Source organism: Molothrus ater, chromosome 9 (genome assembly GCF_012460135.2).
Source record: "Molothrus ater isolate BHLD 08-10-18 breed brown headed cowbird chromosome 9, BPBGC_Mater_1.1, whole genome shotgun sequence".
Taxonomy (NCBI): domain Eukaryota; kingdom Metazoa; phylum Chordata; class Aves; order Passeriformes; family Icteridae; genus Molothrus; species Molothrus ater.
Window position 1 is genome coordinate 26,427,116 of NC_050486.2, and position 8,769 is coordinate 26,435,884.

Here is an 8,769-nt window from a genome sequence, read left to right on the forward strand (position 1 = left end):
TTCCCTGTAACGAGCATGAAGTGTAAGGTTCATTGCTTTTGAAGTTAGTGCCTTAATGGTTTGTGCAATAAGACTGACATGTCCTTGCTTGCTTGAAATAAATAGTAATAAAAAAAGGGTGTCAGATTTTTTTTTTCAGATGAAAAGAGGCATTGCTTAAGGAGCCTGAGCAGGTGGGTATGTGAGTGTTGTGGTTCTCTTCCTTCTGAGAAAAGCAGGTTGGGTAATTTGTGTGTTAAGTGGCTCCTCTCAGGGAAGGTCACTTAGGGAGGGCAGCATCCACTGCTGCTGGGAAGAGGCTTCTCTGAGCATCCCACTCCAGGAGAGCAGTTTGTCTGTGCTGGCTCTCATACAGGCAGCCTTGGGGAGAAGGAAATGGAGGAGAGACTGTGAGCCCTGTCTGGTCACTCATGGTGGCAAAAATGGACTTTGCCACCATGAGTGGTCCAAACTCAAATGGACAAAACCTCTCTTGAGTCTCTACAGTTAAACATGTGGTTGGAACTTTGCTTGGGACCTGCCTCAGTGCTGGCTGCCCCTGGCTGCAGCCACTCTTGGCCTTTGGAGTCACCTAGCAAAGTGATGGAGCATTGTCCCTGCTCCAGGCAGCACAGTGATGTTTTGCAGGGCCTCATTCTGAGTGTAAAACTGCTTGGTCTGTAAGAAGTTTGGGGATTATTATAATTTTGGAAAGGATGTTCCTTTTTTCTAGGATCCTCCAAGGAATGAGGTATCTCCTGATTTGCATCACTGCCTGAAAATCAGGACGGTGTTGTTACCATCCACTGTTCTGATTTTCACTGCTAACACACGGGTTTAGAGGAAATATAATTCTGTGTCTCTGCTCATGTCACTTGGCATAGTTGTCTTGAATTGAGACTTTAGTCCACCTGAGAATCTGGTCCATCTTGTACACACAGGGCTTTGTTTTATGTAGTGGTGTTTCTCCAAACACCTTTGCCAAGTGCAAATATTGCACCAGAGAGAAAATCCATAGCTGTGCTTTGGTGAGAACCAGCATGCTGAAGAACTCCATGCCTTGTGCTTAGACCAACAGGGCTTCAAGCACCTCAGGGAAGTGTTTTTAGGTGTCAGTTTCCTTTCTGTTTGGGAGATGTTCTCTTCAGAAAGTGCCCAAAACTATTACTCTAGGAGAATTTCAGCTCACGAGTGCTTTTATACTTGAAGTGTTTTAAAAAAAAGGAAGGTGATTTTAGAAAGGAAGAGTAAAAATGGTCTGGCAGTCAAGTGATGTTTGAGGATGGATGTGGTGTAGGCAGTGTTCCCTATTCCCCAGCAGTATGTCAGGAGGAGGGAGGCTGCAGTCTCTGTTAATTATGCTTATGGTGAGCAGCCAGTGCTTCAGCTGGGACTGACTGTGCTGATCATGATTGATTGGAATTCCAGAGAAGGCTCAAACTCAGTGTGTCTTCTCAAAGTATGCTGAGATGATGATAACAATTCATTAAAGTTTTATATTCTTTATAGTGCTTTGTCCCTTGTGACAGTAGAAGCATTTCTGTAATCCAGAGCATGTTGGATTATTCCTAGAACATTTCTTTCCTAAAGAGTGTTTTTACTCAAAAACTGTTTCAAGTCAGTGGAAGTGAAACTCTCCTGCAAAGCCCCAGACTTCATGTGCACGTGGCCACCTGGAAATTGATGGAAAGAAAAGGAAGGTGCTGAAACTCCTAAGAGAAGCCCCCCTGCTTCCAGCATCCCATGTTGCTTCCTGAAGTGGCCAAGGTGTCTGGCAGGGCCTCCTGGCTCTCGCAGAGACACTGAAGGGTCTCCATGTCACTGAGGTTTAGGCCATGTGTTGGAAAGGCAGTTTCCTCCTGCAGTTAAAGAAGAAATAGATATTCTGACATGAGAGTGTCTGCTCTGAGGATAAACTTCTCTGGAGAGTTTTCTTGGAGTTAGAAACCATGCTGTGGAAGACAGGCTGTTTTTTAAAGTGATGCTTTTTGTCTGAATTGACCTTTTGCAAATATCTTTGTAAACATGTGCAATATACAGAGAAGGAGAGACCAGGGCCTTATGGCTGGGATCTGGGGCAGAGGAGCAGGAGGACACCAGGGAGTGTCCTGCTTTCATGGAGATTTGGTAACAGATCCTGCCTTGCAAGATGATTCCCACAGTGTGGCTTCAGCATCTCTGTAACAGGGCCCCAGCAGAGCAGCTCTGGCAGGAAGATGTGATTTAAATTATTTAGGGTGTTGTCATGTGATCACAACTGATTGAGTTCCTGCGGCTTCACAAGTTGCCATCTGTTATCATCCCCATTATGAATTATGCATTAGCCTAAATCAAGGCTTAAACCAGAGGAGTTCAAACAGAGTCCTCACACAGTGATACCATAAAACTGTCTTTAGGGTGTTAGTAGTGGATCCAAATCACTGCAGCCACACGAGGGATCATGCTGGTTTGGTATCAGCTCTCTCTGCTGCTTCAGACCATCCTGGAAGTTGGTCTGAAGACTCCCTTGTTAGTGGTAGGATTTATGCTGGGCCAGGTGTCACCTGCCTCCTTTGTGATGCAGGATCATAAAACTGGTCAAAAGTTCTGTTTGTGTTCTGGCTAAGTGGATAGAAATGAGACCACAGTCCCACAGCAGAGCCCAAAGATCTCAGGATTGTGTGGTCAGGGAGCTGCTGCTGAAGGCACAGTGGCCACATGCCAAATTGTTGGCTGGCTGGATGTGGGGCTTTGGGAAGCTGCTGGCTTTGGAAGGGCCACCAGCCCTCCTGTAAAACCTGTCAGTTTATGCATGTGTGGTGGTGTCAAGTGGCCATTTGTGGCAAAACACTTCAAGACCAACTCAGACACTCATCAGAGTCCTCTGGCTAGGAAGTGTCCTGGTCTGAAAGTTCCTCCAGAGCATTCCTGCTCCTCAAGCTGGTCTGCAGTGCACCACAGAGTCAGTGCCCTTTTACTGTCAAGGAGAGGTGCCTCAAGCCCCTCCAGCTCATGTGTGGATACTTCCCTCTTAGACCCACGTGCTGGGGCTCCTCCAAAGCTCTGGAAGCTGCTGCTGGCCAAGCTGTGAAATCATTCCCTTTTGGCTGTGTAGCTTATTTTGGATCTCATTTAGGGCCTGCTGTGCTTCCAAGGGTGTGATTGATTCCCTGGTGTCCTATCCTCTCCCAAGCCACATTTAGAGGCCAGGATTTCTCAGCCCAACACAAGGCAGCCCAGGGTGATGGGGCCGGCTGGATTCACCCACATTTGCTGGCCAGCAGATTGGGTCAGTGACCTCGTTCTGATGCAGAGGCAGGCAGTTTATTCCCATCCATTTGAGGTCCTATAAAATAAACAGTTCTCTGTATGGGAACAGGCATCAGAGATTACTGCAGCTAAATCAAGACTTGCTTGGTGAGTGTGTGGGGTAGGGAACGCAGAAAATTCATGGCATCCCCAGAAGCCAAGTGCTTTCACACAGATTGTGTGGCTGTCCTAGGGAGGACCACTGGGATCTGAGAGCCAAGCAGGATGGATAGGCAGGCAATGGATGTCTCCTGGCATTAGCAGTGCTTGCAATGATAATTTCTGCTTGAATTTTTGGGTCATAAATCTGTTTGTGTCTGCAAGGACGTTTCCAGTGGCTCCAGCTTTATCCTAGTGTTGGGAGCTATTTTTCTACAGCTGGAGGGTGCTTGTTCCATCAGCTGGCACCAGGGCTGACTCTGGCTCCTGGTTTCTGCCCTTGGATATCTGAGGGCAAAAATCCTTTGGCTTCAGAGGGAGTTGCTCACACAATGTCCCTGCTAGAAATAGAACTGTGTCCCTCCTCTTTAAAGCAGGGCCAGATTCTCTGTCTGCATCTTGATGTGTAAAGCCTTTCCCCTGGGAGGGAGCCAGCCTTCTTTTTTCTCCCAAATTCACAAGTGTCCACACTTCTTGCAGTTTTACAGGGGGCTGAACAGTCTCTTAAACAGGAATTTGGAGTATTTCCTAACCTCTTTTGGAAAGAGGGTGGTGGGTAGGACAGCAATAGTGCCAGTGTTGAGGTTTTTGTGAACTGAGTTGGTGACACCAGAGATCTTCTCTCACATTTTGCCCCTGTGACTTTGCAGTTTGGAGGTGAAGAGAAGAATGGTGAAGCTCTGGATGCTGGGACCATAATGGGTCAGGAAGAAAGGAGTAAGAAAGCAAAGGAGAAAGAGTTGGGATTTAGTGTGGACCACCAAGATGGGAGAAAAGTGAGACAAATTTTTGGCCTAAGACTTAAATTGCTCCAAACCACAGGGTGCTGTGCCTGAGGGAGACAGGGAGGGAATGGTTTTGCAATTTCACCCTCAATCATGCAAAGCGCTGGACAAAGGGATTGCCTTAGATATATTGCAGTTGGAGCCTGGTAGAGCATTTGAGACGGGGTCTTACAAGATCTTGCCCTCCCTCCGAGGTTGTTTGGCTTGTTTTGAATAGGAACTCAGTTGTGGGGATTAGTAGAAATGACAAATGATACGTGGCTCTGGTCATGCAGATTTTCTACCAATGTGACTGATGAAAGTTTTTGATTCATCCATTTCACTGAGGGCTCCTCCTGTGCATTAGCAAAGCAGTAAAGAGCATTTTAATGACAGTTTTAGGTGCGATGTTTTTCAAACATTACTGAGTACCTTGTAGGTGAAGCATGGCAGAAAACAGGAAGTTTGGTCATTTTGGTGGGAAAGTGATGGAATGCTAGAGGAGGAAAAGTAGTTTTTCTATATGGGAGAAACATCTGAAAGCAAAATTCTTTAGGAAGGAGGAGGAGCCCTTAAAGCTTTAGTGTGAGGGACAGCAAAGTGAGCCCTTGGGTGTGTGTGACAGACTGACAGCAAGATAACTGGAGTCAGGCTATTGGGCTGGACTGGGACTGGGAAAAGTGGCACAGCTCCATGGAAATTACAGAGATTTGGCAGTTTATCCCTGCTGAAGATACAGCTGGGGTAGAATTTACTGACAAGAAATTACCAATCAACTGGTTTGAAATCAGAGCTGAAAGCATGAGGGACGAGTTAAATAAATCTCCTTGCCCCCACACATTAAAGACTGGAGCCTGCTTATTGCAGGCAAGAGGAGAAGGAGAGAGGCTGTGCAGGAGCCTGCCAAAACCTCTGAGGTGTGAGAGTATCACTGAGCAGTGTGGGAAGACTTGGCACACTTGAAAGGAAGTGGAGTATGGCACTAAAGCCCATTCCTTGGGAGCAAGAGGGCTGGCTGGGAGGCAGCCTGGCTGGACCAATCTGTCTTCCTACCTCATCCTAGCATCACAGCCAGTCCATTCCAGGAGATAATTGGGTGGTCAGAAGGTTACTTTTGAAAATACTTAGTTTTGTATCTTTATTTTGTTCCTGTCTTTGTGATTTCATCCCCTGAAAACAACTATCAGGTTGTTGAAGGCTGCATTTGTTAAGCAAGGAGTAAGCAGCTGGCTTTCAAACACTCACTGAGCTGGTCCTTCAGGCAACTCTTTGAGAATTTTGCACCAAAGGAAAAGGAGAGAAGAAAGGAGAAAGTGGAAGGGAGTGTTTATATTGAAATCTTTATTTAAATCCAAGAGCCTAGAGCAAAGCATCAAAACACAGAGTGCCTCATACAAGCCAAGACAGGGAATAGAATTCCCACTTTATTCCAGATGAGAAGTAGGTCTTGTTATAAAGGGGGCTGGGTGACAAAGCTAAATGTAATTTAAATTTCTACTCCAATCTATTTTTAATTATTCATGTGTAGATTCTTTTGTAGGGTTAACAAGGAATTTGCCAGGAGCCAGGCCACAAAAGCTTGAGTCGTAGTTTTCCAGCAGACATCCTGAAAATACACTGTCACAGGCAATCAGTGTCCTTGGGGAGGTGGCCTGTTAGCAGGGTGTTTACTAATTGGGATCATTCCACAGTGGATAATTGTTTGTGACACCCACGCTGATTGGACCCACAATATCTTCCCATCCTGCAAATGGCCCGTGACAGTTCTGATGAATTTGGGGTTTGGAGTCTGAATAAACCCAAGGAAGAAAAGGAGAAATGCTTCCACTGGAAAATACATGTAGGAGAGCAGAGCTGTGCCCTGGGTCAGCCCCAGGAATGGAGACACATGAGCACACAGGGAAAGGCCACTGGTGGGGCTTGTCACGCTTCCTATTTTTAACTAATGTATTAATTAAGGGACTGGAGGAGGACCAGCCATGCCAAAAGAAAATGGGGAGAACTGGTTTATTTTGCACAGGGCAGGGGTGTCCTAACCCAGGGCTTTTGGACTTAAGGGGAAACTGCAGATTTACTGAAATACCTGAATGAGTTCAGATGTGGGTCAGGCCTTGCTGCCAGACAACAGCAGAAGTGATGCAGGTATGCCCAGAAAACCTGCAGCTCTCTGGGCTGGGAGCAGGATGTGAGGGTTGTAATTACCATTTTGCAGAGGAGATACAGAGATTTTAAAAATTTTGTTTCTGGGGGCTGGCCCAAAAGGCATTTGATATTTTTTGTTATTATTGACTGATACATTGGTATGTGCTTTATGGCCAGTTTGACAATCACAGAACCATAAGAGCATTCCTGTCCACCCCCCTGCTCAAAACTTCTTTGCTCTTCCAATCCAAGCATTAATTGAATTTTCATGCCAGAAATGTGGTTGTTGTGTTTTGTCTGGTTTGTATCTGCACTGCACCAAGATGAGCAGGAGAAGCAGCAGGTTTAATATTTGCAGCTCAGAGCTCAGAGCTGCAGTTGGATTCTGTAAACTCCATGCAAGTGAAAGTGCACAGCATTTCCAGATTTCAGACTAGGGGTGAGGTGCAGGGCTGGTCTCTGGCCATGGATAATGGTAAATATTCTGGGCTTCCCTGCTCCCAAAGTGTCCTCAGTGGTCAGTAATTTTTCTATATGTACTTCAAAGAGACTCTAGGAAACTTAGGACTGGACATATATCAGGTCTAAGAATCACTGCTGCAATTCCCATATCCATTGTCTGGACCTTTTGGTTGGGAAGTAAAGAATTAAAGAAGCATTACTGTGTAACAAGCTTGGCAAGCCAGGGAAGTTATTAGTGCTCTTAGGAGAAATTATATCAATGTCCTGGCTAGAAATAGGCTAAGGTAATGGCTAAAGCATAGGAGACAAGGATTCAAAGGTGTCCAACAGCAAGAGAGTTCATATTCCTGTCCAAAACAAAGGTCAGTCATTCTTCTGATCCAGAAATTGTTCCTGGAGAGAGACTTCTCCTGCTGCAGTAGTCATGCTCCATTCCACAAGCAAATGAAGTTCCAGATGCAAATTGGCATGGAAAATTATGAGAAGCCATCTAGATCTGAGCTTTGAAAACGGGAACTCTTCACATAATCTCTCATTTCTTCCAGATCCTCCCTGCCCAGCCCAGTGTGAGAGGTCTGCCATGGAAGGCAGGCTCACTGAGTGTTTTAATGGTGCTCCTTGTAGAAGTAATAATGGTGAATAATGTAGAAGTAATAGTGGTGGTGTGAGATAGAATAGAAAATCCCTCTTTTCAATGGTCTTATTCAAGTGGAAACAGTCTTCTGAAGATCTGTCTGGATGCTGCAGAATATTCTCCACAAACTCATCATGCTGGAGCCTGTGATTGCACTGGATGTGCTCAACTGTATTTGGATGAGTTAGGCATTGGGAGAGAAACCAGTGCCTTGTCCTTGAGGCAAAGCCGAAGGTGCTTCTCAGGACATCAAAATCACGACTTTGAGTAACAGTGACGGGCCAAGGAGTTGTGTAGGTTCATTATTTGTGCAGGTGAGTTGTTCAATTCCATATGGAATCACCAGTGCAATGAGAGCTGCACCCAGCACAGCGCGGACTGGACGGGTGAATGGAAATGCACAGGACCTGCAAGAGGAGATCCACTGTCACAGAAAGGCAGGTAGTGCCTGTCAGATACTGACCATTTGACACTCTGTTTAAGATCTCCCCAGGGAAACCTTCCAATCAAAGAACAACTGAATTCCCCGAAATAAAACTTTCAAGGTTTTCTCAGGACCTTTGTTAGCCTCGTGTTCTGTTGTGGTGCAGTGAGGAAACCTGCCCAAGAGCCATACAGAGAACAAAAAAGTCCAAACTGAAAGTGTCCTGGTGTGCTTTACAGTTGCCCCTGGTATACAACAAATGGGGTTAATTAACTGTTTCTAAAAATATGCTGAAGGTTTCCCCAGCAGTGAGAGCTGGGGCGCTGCTCTGGTCGTGCAGCATTCCCCCAAAGCCAGCAGGATCACACAGGAGTGGTGTGGTCCAGCTTTCTGGCTCCTATCAGCAGATTATGACTTAAATGGGATCAAGGACTCAGACTTTGGAGTGGGAGCACTGGTTACATGAGATGATCATTTTTATGGGTCTTAAGAGAGGCAACCCATCTCCTAAAACCCGGCATCCCGCACATTCGCTTAACTCGGATAATCTTCCGGAGCTTTAGCAGATTCACAGGAAAGGGTGGACCTGGAAGGATTCCTGGAGGCTGTCAAATAAGTATCCAGTGTTTCAATTGCAATGAGCTCCAGTGCATCTTCTGTAAATCTGTTTCAAGCTGTTTTTTCGGGGTCAGTGGAACACAGTATAAATCCCAGCTCGCTCAAGTCCTTCAGGCAGAGAATTTGTGGAATATACATATGGAAATACTTTTGCCTGGTGTTCTCTGCTCTGCACCTCTCCCAAATAGAACTTACAGTTGTGTTGCAGAATAAAAGGGGAAAAACCTCCGAGCCTGGAGTAATGTATACAATTCAATAATACATGAAATTCAAAGCTGCACATTAATCACATTCATGTT